General features: G+C 40.6%; 1 protein-coding gene across 1 annotated transcript in view; it reads left to right on the forward strand.

Moving 5' to 3' along the window:
* PCNX2 (pecanex 2) overlaps positions 1-12,372 on the forward strand; it is a 160,992-nt gene that overhangs the window by 106,398 nt on the left and 42,222 nt on the right. The window lies entirely within an intron of this gene.

Genomic DNA, 12,372 nt, shown 5'->3' on the forward strand with positions numbered 1-12,372 from the left:
TGTATCTTTTATGATTTTCTCACTTAAAACATAAAAACCACAACCTTGCCCCTCAAAAACCTTTCAGAAGTAGAAAACAGCCTTGTAGAAGATTTAGATAGTCATCACAGTGAAATAAATGTTTGCCTGAACCTGTGGCATCCCACAATATGCACATCTAATGACTCCTCCTCAATTTGTATACGTTTTGTCTCTAGCACTTCTGATTCTCCTTTGCCTCACTTCCATTTCAGTGTTTTATTGCTCACATGAAGAACTGACAAGAGCGAGTGAGCACTGGACTGAAAAACTCCTAGGTCTTTAAAGGGTCACAGTGAAAAGATAGAAGGCAGCAAGAAAAGGGAATAATTTTGTATTAAGAATAGGAAAATTTTCTACAAAATATTTTAAAATCATTGAGTGAAGTGAGATGGGCCTTGCCTTACTGCTTTAAATCTTATCCCTTTGACATCTAAAAATTCAAAGGGATGGCATAATTGCTTTCTTTCGGAGCTGGGGAATTAAATAGGATGGGGGACTTGACCTGGATGGGAAGTTGTTCTGGCTCCTGCACTGACCTGTCTCGGGGCTGCAGTGCCCTGCGGCCAGATGTGCACTGAGCTTTCAGGTGCTGTAAGACAAATCAGAACAAACAGATGGGGAAGCTGGTGCATAGATTTTCTTTTTGGAGTGCATTGACAGTTTTGCCAAGTTCAGCGCGGTGTTCGTGGAAAGTCACAAGTTCACTGCAGTGCAGTCTGAGACATGCTTATAAGAAGCAGAAGCTCTGGCAGATTTTTCTGCTATTTCCATATTTATTGCCTGTTGACAGGAACTTTTGCCCAGGGAAAAACTACCTGCAGTGTGCTTTATATAGCTTTTTTGTTTTGTCTGCTTTGCATACTCATTTTCAAACACTTCCTTCCTCTATTGATGACTACGTTAAATTATCACATTTATATTAGCTACACAAAAACTCATTTACGTTTATATGAGGTTAGAGGTAGTCAATTCCATGGTTATATTTTTTGTAATTTAACCTCTTAATTGGACTAACTGAAAACAATTTTGACAAGCAGTCTGGATATCAAAATATCATGGTTTTGTTTTTCTTCCAAGTCATAAATTAGGTTGCTTTCTTAGAGTGTAATTTCTGTTCATCAGTATATGCACACTTCACTGCTGTCAAGCAAACTTCATTTTTTCTTTGTTTCACTTAAGGAAAACTTATTTTTGCATCTCATTTGGGCCAACAGTGTGAAATTAGAAGAGGAAAAACCATCTGGTTAGTTTTCTGTAAAGTGAATCCAAAGCTGAAGCTTTGGACATTAGTGAGTAGAGAGTACCATGTTTATTAAAAGAGCTGGGCTATTAGGCCAGCAGACTGAGTGGTGAGCAACTGCTCCATCTGTTCCTTAAAGTGTTGGTGTTGATTTGGTTGTCTCTACCTGGTGTTTTCTGAGCGCATACGTACATACACATCTTGCATTTCCAATGTTTCTTTTAGTCCCACTTTTTCTGCTGGCTAAAGAGGAGTTTGATTCCTCAGGTTTCTGGCCGGGCATCTGCCACTCTAGATGATGTGAGCTGGAGCTGAAAGTCTGAAAGAATTAAGATGATGGCTTGTTTGTTTTTTCAAGGAGATGGAGGAACTCAAGCGGGTAAAAAAAACCATAAAAATCATAGATTCATTTTGACAGTAAGCAAACTGTGAAATTCCAGCAAGCTCTTCAAAATTCAGGAATCATACTGTGCCTGTTTGTGCTCTTGCAGTGTGCGCGCAGAGCATGGGTGTTCTTCCCTGCAATCAGCAGATGCTGTTTGTTTATAGTGTGCTCTTTGGTACCCAGTGTGTGCAGAGTCTAGTACACCAATAATACATCACTGAGGTCAGGGATCTTCTGGGGAGGAAGGGATGTGTGACTTTAAGAAAAAGAAGACAAAATAAGGCACTAAGGCAGGCAATTAAGAAAGAACAACTTCTCATGCAACCACTTGCTTAGAGCTTTTGCTGCCATTGCTGTTGAAAGGAGAGGTGTGTAAAATTAGAAAGCTGGTCTGCTGCTCGTGAGCTAGGTGTCTTGTGGGAGTCCAACTATGAGAAATTTTCTCTTTGTAAAAGAAAAAAAAAAAAGTTTGATGCAACACTGGCTTTGTCCTGGCATTAGCCTGAGTCCTGCTTCCCAGTTTGAAGAGTCCTGTTTTAGTCTTTATTTTTACAGCTGTTGGAATGATTAGGCTGTAGATGTCAGAGAGAGAAAAGGAAATAGCAGTAAATCTTGTTTAATGTATAGGCACTTTAAAGCACAAAGTGTTTGTTCAAACGCTGTTCCATTCCTCGGCTTTGCTTTTTTTCTTAAATACTTTGTCACGCTGCAGCCTGACGGTCCCCCTCCTCCCTTCCTCTTATCTTGCTTTGTATCTTGGATGAGGCAATGGCCAGAACAGAGTAGGAAGTTTACTTTCATTCCCCAGTGGGTCTAACCGCTGGATCGCATCAAGCAGCCTGTTCTCTGCTACAGCTGTGACTTGTCCCCACAAACAGCATACTGACACCAGGAATATGGAGACTTCACTGCCTGCAAGTCACTCATCTCTCTCCCGCTCCTTGTTTCTATTCTTTCTTGGTCATCTGGGTCAGTGCCTGTTTTTGGGTAAGGCACAGCTTGCATTTGCTTTGAAGGGTCTCAAGTGAATTACTGTGTGGTGTCTCTGAATTAGTTAGGTGTCTCTAAAGAGGCTGTGATTTAATTGCCAGTTATCTCAGAATGGCATTACCGGATGGCTCTCTGTGTTTGAGAATATGTGAGCAAGCCTTTCTTTTCTCCATCTTTTCAAAAAAAGTGTATCACTATGTTATTGCTCCAATCGTTGTGGTTTGGAAAATAGGCACCTGTAAGGTTAATACAGCTGGGAATGGAGGGTGAGGAAAACCTACCCTGCCTCGGGTCTAGCGCGGCTGGCATTTTCTTTTTTCCTACCAGCTCACTTAACCCGCCCATCATGGACAACCTGCAGGTGGAATGGGAAGAGCTTTCCCAGTGTAGACGTAATTAGGTTTGACCCCACATTATGCACGTTTGCAGGAAAAGGAGTTGTGAAATGTACCCGTCTGCTCCCTCCCTTTTCCCTATAAAATAACAGGCCTTCCACTTCCAAAAGCTTATTTTTTAACACACCCTAGTGCATCTGCTTTCCCTGTGAGCCTGCTCATCTGTTACAGCTGCTAAACCCCCTGCTCCAAACACAAAACATCATTCAACCATAACTGTCTATGGGCCTTGTTTGGGAGCTGCACGTTCAGGCCTTTCAGGTTCTCCTTTTTAGGGCTGGATTTCTTTTTTTAGTCTTTTCTTACTGTGTTGTTTGATTTTTCACATGTTCTTAGACCTCCATAGTGGTGATGTTTACAGAGGAACAACTGCAGCAGATGTTTATAATTCAGTAATGCCTTGGACATTGATTTACAATGAATACTTTAAAGCAAGGTACATTAACCTCTGAAGTCAACAATTATAGCATAACCTAGCCATAGGAGAATCTTTTTTCCTCTAATCGACAGGAGTTAGTGTTTGCCTTATTTCCTCAAATATCACTTCAGAAATGTTATGTTCTGTCTACTGTCACTGCCTGTTCTCCTTAATTAGGGTTCAAACTTTTCTGAGTACTTCCAGCCACCTGGCATGAAAGGCACATTGCAGCCATGAGTTTTACTGTTCATTGCAATCAGTTTAGTTTCTTCTGAACTGTTTCTCTGCTAATTTCTGTGTTTCTTTCTTGCTGCTTCTATTGCTATACTGTTTTTTATGAACTGATCAGAAAGAAGCACTGTATTCCAGTTGCATGACTTTGGAGTGTACTGAGGTTCTGGTGCCTTTGTTATCAGCTCTTACTCAGTTTTATGAATGCTAGCCTCTTTGACGACCATAGCTCTTTTAAGAGAGGTCTTCACTGAGTTGGCCTCAGGGCTCCTCCAGGCTTTTATTGAGTGTTAAGTTAACTTAGAACTCAGCAAAATAGTATAGATAAGTACGAGCATATAGATAAAACCAAAATAGGTGCTTATTAGTGCCTAGGACTTACAAGTCAAGACAAAGAGGACCAACGAATGAAGGAGTGTTAGTCTGAATTTTTGGTGTGTTGTCTTCAAATCAGAAGAGCTTGCCTGATCCCGTTCACAAAGCACGTGGAATTTGATGAGAGTCTTCCTGCAGACTATAAAGGGATTTCGATCCTTGAGCATGCAGCCTGGACTGGTACTAAGAGGTGCTTGGGCCTGGCTTGGGTGCCCTTGGGTACAGCATTCCTGCCGACTGTAGTGGCACTCCCTGGCTGACAGTAATGCAAAAGCTGAAACGTTGGCAAGTTGCTGCTATTTTTCCTTCATTACTCTTCTCCTATAACTGGCAGATTTCCCAATAAAGGTGATCTTTTGGGGGAACAAAATTCTTCTCTGTTGAAACAATGAGTATAAACTGGTCCTTGGGAAGTTGGTGCCCTATTCTCCAGGCACACATGTGGCCATGGGTCTGGCATTGGGGGAGAGAACAGAGAAAACCAAAATGTCTGAAGAACAAGGAACATCTTTGTCTGTATTTCAGCCTTAGTTTTTCACGAGCCTTCTGAAATTACATGTTATTCATTAGACTCACTCATCTGTCTTCTCAAGAACCTTCCCTGTCTCCTCCCTGCTGCAGTTCCTATCTGCTATATATCTTCACGTTGCACACCACCAGTAATGCCCACGGACTTGTACCTGCAACACTTGCCTGGTTTGGGACTCTTTAATCCCTTTCAGCAGGTGTGTAGGGCTTTGTGGAGTGATAAAGCCACAGCATTCAGGTGTGGGAGGTGTTGCTTCAGGTAAAGCCCCAGGCTAAAAGAAGCCCTACTAGAAATTACGTTCCCCTCAGCATCTTGAACTGTGATCTCCCCTGGAATAAGTGACCCTATGTACATGTGTGCCCCATTGGCTACTTGTGGTAGCACAGAGGTACATACATCTCCTCTCCAACCCAGCCCTCACCTCATGGCTTGACTCCGTGTGTAGAGTCACACTTAACTGGGAAAATGTGAGTGCTGTCTGGGAAAGAATGGGTGAGGAAAACCAAGCACCTTTAATTACATAGCTCTGGTATTAAAATAAGTGTTTTCTGAGTTGCCAAGAGTTTCACACTGAAGGGAAGCTATACAAAATTCAAAGTTGTATTTTAACTGTTTGGCAGTATCTCTTTAACTTCTAACATCTCCTCTTCTCAAATTTTGCCCCTGGCAGTCAATAAAACAAATTGGGGCTAATTGAATAGGAGCCATATGTGTGATAATTAATTGGGAGTGCATTCTGATTCAGTGCTCTGTAGTTCCCTGCCGAGTTAAAGATGCATTCACAGCTCCAATTCACTGAATCATTCTAAGAGAACAGAATAAAGACAGAAGGGAGGCATCAGAGAGGGAATGCATGCTGAGGCCAGGCAGGAACACAAGGAGAGATCAAAACCACAAGCGGGATAAATGAAAAGGGAAAGGGATGGGCAAAAAAGGAAAAGCCATGCAGTGAAAAATCTGAGAGAATAATGCAACAGACTTTGATAAGCAGGAACGCAGACCTGTAGAGGAAAAGAAATCATGAGCATGATAGAATAGGACTTTTAAAGATATTTGGAAAGGAAGGCAGCAACAGGACGTAAGAGAAAGATGAGAATAGACTCATAAATCAGACATAGGAAGCATGTAATATTTTAAGGCTTGTGTGGATACGCAGTGGCACTAAAATTTTATAAACTCTTTGTCTAATGCTTACCTTCCAAACTAAGTAAAGCTAATGAGATCATGTAAACTCATGAAATCTCTGTCATGTTGAGTATTGGAAACCTGTTGAAATGAATTGACTAGATTTCCATGAGAATAGGTGTTCTCAGCAAGCGTTCATCCCATTCACTTGGATAACGTAGATCACTTCTTGTTTTAGATTTAACAGAATCAAACATTTATGGGCAAGCTGAGGTTTGGAGCACCAAACTCAAACCTTTCCTTCAAGAAGATGCTTACTCAAGCAGCTTTTGTCAAGATGTGAAGACAGGGGTAAAGCTGAGATCACAGAGGAGATGTTCAGCAAGTGTAACTGTTCTAACTGAGGTGATACGTAGGCTGTTTACAAATAACAGCAGGGAATAATTCATGCTACAGCGTGCTCGAGTCCTGGTTGTCTCCTTATGTACAAGGGTATGTACTGGACCCAAATTGCCTCAGGGCTTATAAGAGCAAAACGTACAATGTCTCTCACTTCTCTCACTTCTTCCTGAGATAATGCAAAATGCAGAATTATGTGACCATTGCCACTGAGAATCGCTTCTGAAGCTTTGTGCTAGTTGGGACTCGGTAAATACTGGATGAATGCTAGAGGGATTTTTATTTTTTTTTAAATCCTTTGACTAGCAGTGTTTGCTCTCAAAATACCAGAGGTTTTTTCAGTCTGAAGAGTACTGTAGAGACTACCATAACAACTGCTGTAAATGCTTAACATTCTCAACAGTCCTTGCAATGAAAAAAACAGAGGTATTAAAAGTTACCCTTGTTTTAGGCTGGATTTTGTACAACTGCAGAGTATCAGTAAGCTTTTTCTTGTTCTTCAGTATGCCATCCCTGATGCTGCACTTGCAGGCTTATAGCACTGGAATGGTTTGGTTAGCTTCCTTTTTGCCTCCCTTCATCTTCTGGTGAGAATATGTATATGGAAAACCCTATAGTGAACTAAACTAGTATTTCTGAAGTAGGCTTCCTTTATAAGGTATCATTCACCAGTCTCTGTCTGATTCTTGTATTTCTTCATACTTTCTTGCCATCTCTACCTCCTAATTTTATTTTTAAGCAGTCACCTTCAGTCTTAAAGTGACACTTAAAATATCTTAAGTATATGCTATTTTAGTATTGCACACTGAAAAAGCATAAGAGCACTTTTTTATCAGCAATAAAGAATATTAAGAATGAATTCTGAAATGCCTTGCTGTCCTTTCCTCCTTTTATGATTTTTAACAAATATGTGCGTGTCTCTGTGAAGTAAAGGTGGTGAACATCATTTGCTGAAGCAGCTTACCAAAAATTTTGGTAATTTTTTTTTGCCATCTGATCTCGCTCTCTTTTTCTGGTGAAAACTTCACCAGGACATTTCTCATCACCTCCTTTCTACTGTCCAGGTTCTTACAGTTTCTCAGGCTTTTGCCGCTTCACTCACGGGCCCATCTGCGAGCGCAGAGCCCAAGTGAACTAGTCCTGCAGAGCTCCTTACCCATAGCTGGGCACACCATAGTACCTTTCCTATAACGTTTGCAGTGGCTCATGAAGGGAAAACGAGAAAAATAACACTCCACCTGCACTATTTCAGATGCATGATTTTGTGTGTAATTAGCACATTCTGCTTTTAAATTAAAAGTACCTCTGTGAATTATGGACAGTGGGGTATAGCTGTGATGCAGGGTCCTGTGCCAAGCCTCATCCTTACAGGAGTGTCAGGGTCCCAGCCCTTTTTCACTGACACAAGAGTGAGCACAAACATGTCTGTGCAGTTGGCATAATCCTTCCGCTTATAAAGCTTCTTGTATTACTTAGTATAAAATATCTGAAGATAGTGGCTAAATGCCTTTTAAAAGAAAAATCATACTGAGACAAGGGGAAAGAAGCAGCAAAGTAGACAAATAAGACAAAAGAAAAGTGGTGATATTGGTGACATTTTGGTAAAGCATCAGTGAATATTTTAAAGTACACAGATGCTTAAATGACCACGCTTACAAATAAGAGGTGAATCCCCCAGGTAAGCCTTTGAATGTCAGAGCACTTAAGTGGGCTGTTTAATCTGTGTTTGGGCACTTGGCTTTTGATCTCAAATTCACACCTTTCATTTGCATCCCTATTGCTGCAGGAGCACAGAAATCTCGTCTTCAGGAAAGGCTTCAGAATATGCCAAATAAACATGCTCAGCAGTATCTCAGCAAATGACTGCAATTCTGATTTTTACACCTACTTAAAAAAAAAAAAAAAAGAAAAACCCAACCACCAGTCAACACAAAAAAACCCCAAAACCAAACCAAGAAGGTCTCTGAGTGATTTATAAAAACCTTTTTAAGAAAGTGAAGAAACTCTAAGAACAGGAAACGTTATCTATAATAAGATCTTCCTATGTTTTAAAAGGATCCTTCAATAGTGCTGTCTTTAACAACTGCAACTTTTTATACCTTAGCTCTCCCCCAGTTTCCTAGTGTGCAGTCAAAGCCACTTTTTATTATTGTTAGATGAAACACTGGAGCAGTCAGGGAAGGAGGGGAGGAAGAAAGCATGAAAAATAAAAATCAGAGCGAGTCATCAGGAAGGAGAAGTTGCTTTCATTTTTGAAGAGATCTCTCTTCATTAACATGAGTTAAACCTAGGGCATGTCTTCCTTGCAGCTGCCCAGAAAACCTGGGCATGGTTATGCACGAAGGGGCTGTCAGCCTTTGCTGTTATAATCGCGCTGAAACCATTCTGCGTTTTAGATGAAATGGATTTTAAACTACTTGGGCATCCTCACACTTCCAATTAGTACCATCGTTTTTGCCTCTGGTGTCCTTCAAATATTCATGGATGCCTGCTTGTTCTGCCATCCCCTCATTCTCCCTCCTGCCTCACTGTCATAGCCTACTACTACTACTGTGTTTTTAATGCTAAGCCTTCCGTTTATAGTGCCAGCAGTGTAAAACATTCACACGGAAACGTTGAGGATTTTTTTTTTCCAGACTCCCATGAATAATCATAGGGCTGTAGCATAGCAAAGTTTCTCTCTCTTAGATTTGACTGTTAGATGTCATGAAAAGACGGATTAAAATTCATTGGACACAGACAAAGAAAAACTTTGGATCTACCCTAGAAAGGCATCTCTTGCATCTCCCAGAGGGGAACTGCTTTTCTTTGTTTTATTCTCTTTCAAAGTAGAGATCCCCTCCTTCACAGCAGGAATCCTGGAAATCTTGAATTTGTGTTTTGGGGCAAACCCCAACAACAGCAAGGCAGATGGAAAGCTGCAATTTTATTTTCATCTGGAAATAAGCACAGCAATGATCTTTTTTTAAAATTTTTTTTCCTCCTCCTCAACTTGCCCGATTCTCACCATCTGCTGTATGTTCCCCAGGCTGCCTGAATACCCCTCAGCCTTTTTTCTACCTTTCTAAGCAAAATGGGAGAGTAAAGTGGGAGAAGAAAGTTTTTCCAGGTTGAAAAATGAGGCAGTATTTTTGGACAAGGGAAGTATAGGAAGTGACTTCGTCCTTTTGCAAAGGGAAGCCATAGTTATAATGGCACGAACAGTGCTATGCAAACCAGTGGATTATCTCGGTGCCCATGTAAATGCTGGATTAAAAGAGCATGAGATAGATATTTGAGGATCTAAGCAGGATGCTGACGACTTAGCCGAAGGCTTTCAAACACAATCACTTGGTCTCTAGGGCAAGTGCTGAAGGACCTGCACTCAGTTTGCATAGAATAATGCAATTCGGGAAGAAATCCAATTACTCAGCTAATTATCACCTTGGATGAGTGGTAACAACTAAATTTAAAGCAAGAGGCCACTGGAGGAAAGCCCAAATCACCCCCTAGTCCCAAAAGTTCACTTTGAGAGGTCCTAGTTGACAGCGAAAAGCCCAGGAGTAAAGGCATTGCTGGTTTGATTGTTAGGCGCAGTGTATTGTAGTTTAACGCTCTGCAAATTCCCATTGCCTCCAAGAACGTATAAACATAGCTTTGTTTACTAATAATTGTGGAAGATTTTTAAAGTCCAAAATGAATTACCTGACTGAATTTATTCAATTAAATTGAATTTCAGGACATAAGTTGTCTTTACAAACTGTCTATATTACCCTCAGTCTTAAAAAAAAAAGTAAAAATAAATATATAAAATATTATGCTTCAAAATATCTGTATAAAAATTTGAGTTTTTCTGGTAGTGTCTGAAAACGTAAGTCCTTTCTTGTTTTGTGTCCTGAGGCTCATGTTTCAGCTGCTTAAGCAATCGTTACTGTGCTTGGAATGGAGGATAAAGCCATAAGGAAGCCTGGTTTTGTTTTGAGAGGGCTGTGCTGTTTCCTTCCCTTCTTCCTAGTCAGGCAGCGTTATCTGTCTCGGAGTGTCCTGAAGCACTCGTGATTTTCCCTGATTGTTTCACATATCTTCCTCTCAGAGGCAAAAAGAAAAGGAAAGAAATGGAGTCAGAGTTGCATGCTGGGCAAAAGGATTCCTACTTATTAGAGATTAGAATTTTCTGAAGTATTGCTTGATTTGTGTGGGTCTCAATATGCCTCAAGAACAGAAATGCTTTATAGGTTGGTAAAAAATTGGGGTAAAGAATAGTATTGACTTGTACCTCATACTGCCACACTGATTTCAGAGGGACTGAAAGTTAATAAGGAGTCTCATAATCTTAGAACATATGCATTTGGAAATCAGCAGTGTTTCTCTGCTGAGAATAGAAAATTGATTGAGTTCTATAACCTAATCTTTATGCTTACTCTTGCATATGTTGCAATTGCAGGTGGATGTATATCAGGGCAGAAAAATTCTGACAACATTTTTAAAGTAAAATCATTCTTTATATTCTGAACTGCTTAGAAGGCCCTCCCCCTCGTTGCCATTTTCTGTTGCATAGGAAATGAAAATTGCAGTTACAATAAGCTGAGCCAACCAGAGGCAGGAAGATAAATAATACATCAAATAAAATGTTAATCTATGTAGATAATGTACTAATATTAATTAGAAATAATTCTAATTAAGACTCATATTCTCTCCAACTGTATTTCTTGCAAAGTAAAGAGCGTGCCTTTTTAAAGCAAATATCAGTTGCTGGTAGGTTGTAGAAGTAAAGCAATTCTGTTCCTCTTCTGTCTACTACACGGATGCCTGCGTGCAATTTTTCTGTTGGTCTGTTTTTCACAGCTTTTTGGGGGAGGCTGTAGTGGGTGGATGAAAAGGCTTCTAACATTAGGGACATCAATGGCATCCTTCTCCCAGTTGGCTTCAGCATGAGCTTGTAGCTTTAGCTCAGAAACTTCCAACCTTTTAAATAACTTGTATATTGACACGGGAAATCCTGGAAGCCAATACTGCGATGAGGACATAGACTCCCAAAGAGTCTCTGCTGTGCTTCAAAGACAACATTACCCGGGGTTCACAGTATTACTTAAGCTGTTTGAATGCCTCCCACATAACTTACACCCTCTTTACTGCAGTCTTCCTTGGGGCATAGCTAAGTTCTCATAGTGAGTAGCTAAATTGGGGCTTTCTAAGTTGACTGTCCAACCATCAGCCCTTCAAAATCTCCACTAAGGTCTGTGCTCCACCCTTAAGAGCCAGACCCCAGCCAGTCCCACCTGGTCATGCCACCCTCATCGCAATTTGACAAAGGAAACGATGGGGACCATGCCTGAGTGTCTCCCTTGGTTCCCGTGCCAGGAGAGATGGTGCCTTGGCCCTTTTCCCCTGTGTTGGCAGGCTGGTTTACAGGTGAGACTCTTGCCACTGTCACATGTAACCTCATGCTGACTGCAGTTTAAGGCAAACAGCTCTGTCTTTCCCCATTTTCTGTTTTAACCCCATTTTCCAAGGAATGATAATATTTAAGTATCTGATCGATAGGTCTTCTGCTAAGGCTTGTAATGAGGGCAAAACTTTTGAGATGATATTCTTAATGAAGTGTCCTGAAATCCTAAATCACCACTGCCAGAGCCAGTATTTCAGGGAAATTTATATTTACTATAGCATTTCTGTTAGCCAGGCTTTCACTTGTACCCTGAAGGCTTGGGAGATGGTTTGTACTTCTGGTGTTGAACATCCCTAGTCACCACAACACACACTGCCTTCTGTTGGACACATGCTTGCCCCCAGGGATTTACTTGTTCCTTATTTTCAGGCTTTGCTAATGTCTTTTGTTAGAGGTAGGAATAAAAGTTCAGTCCAATCTACTTTTTAGTTGCTTTCTGTTCTGTGGCCATTTTTCCCATGGTATTTATATTCCACTGCTACAATGAAAATACTGAGTAGGGAATATATAATTCATAATGGAGACAGAGTTACTGTCTGTATGGAATAAGACTGTGTAATTTATTCTTTTTCCAGTTATAAGAATGACGGGAGACTCTGTCATTGCTGCCTAGCTAAATATGAAACTAAGTGATTTTTTTGTTGTTGTTTTTCTATAGATGTTATACATCCACAGAAATATTTTCACGCAAAGAAAACCCCTTGAGTCCAGCTATTTCCCTTAGGCTTATAAGGGGAAAAAGACTGATTTAGTATTTTCTATTCACTGTTTTGGTGGCACCTGGCTGATGCGCTTCTGGAGCCAGTTCAGTTATTTAAGTATGTAGTGTTGTATAT

This window comes from Rissa tridactyla, chromosome 3 (assembly GCF_028500815.1).
Source record: "Rissa tridactyla isolate bRisTri1 chromosome 3, bRisTri1.patW.cur.20221130, whole genome shotgun sequence".
NCBI classification, from domain to species: Eukaryota; Metazoa; Chordata; class Aves; order Charadriiformes; family Laridae; genus Rissa; species Rissa tridactyla.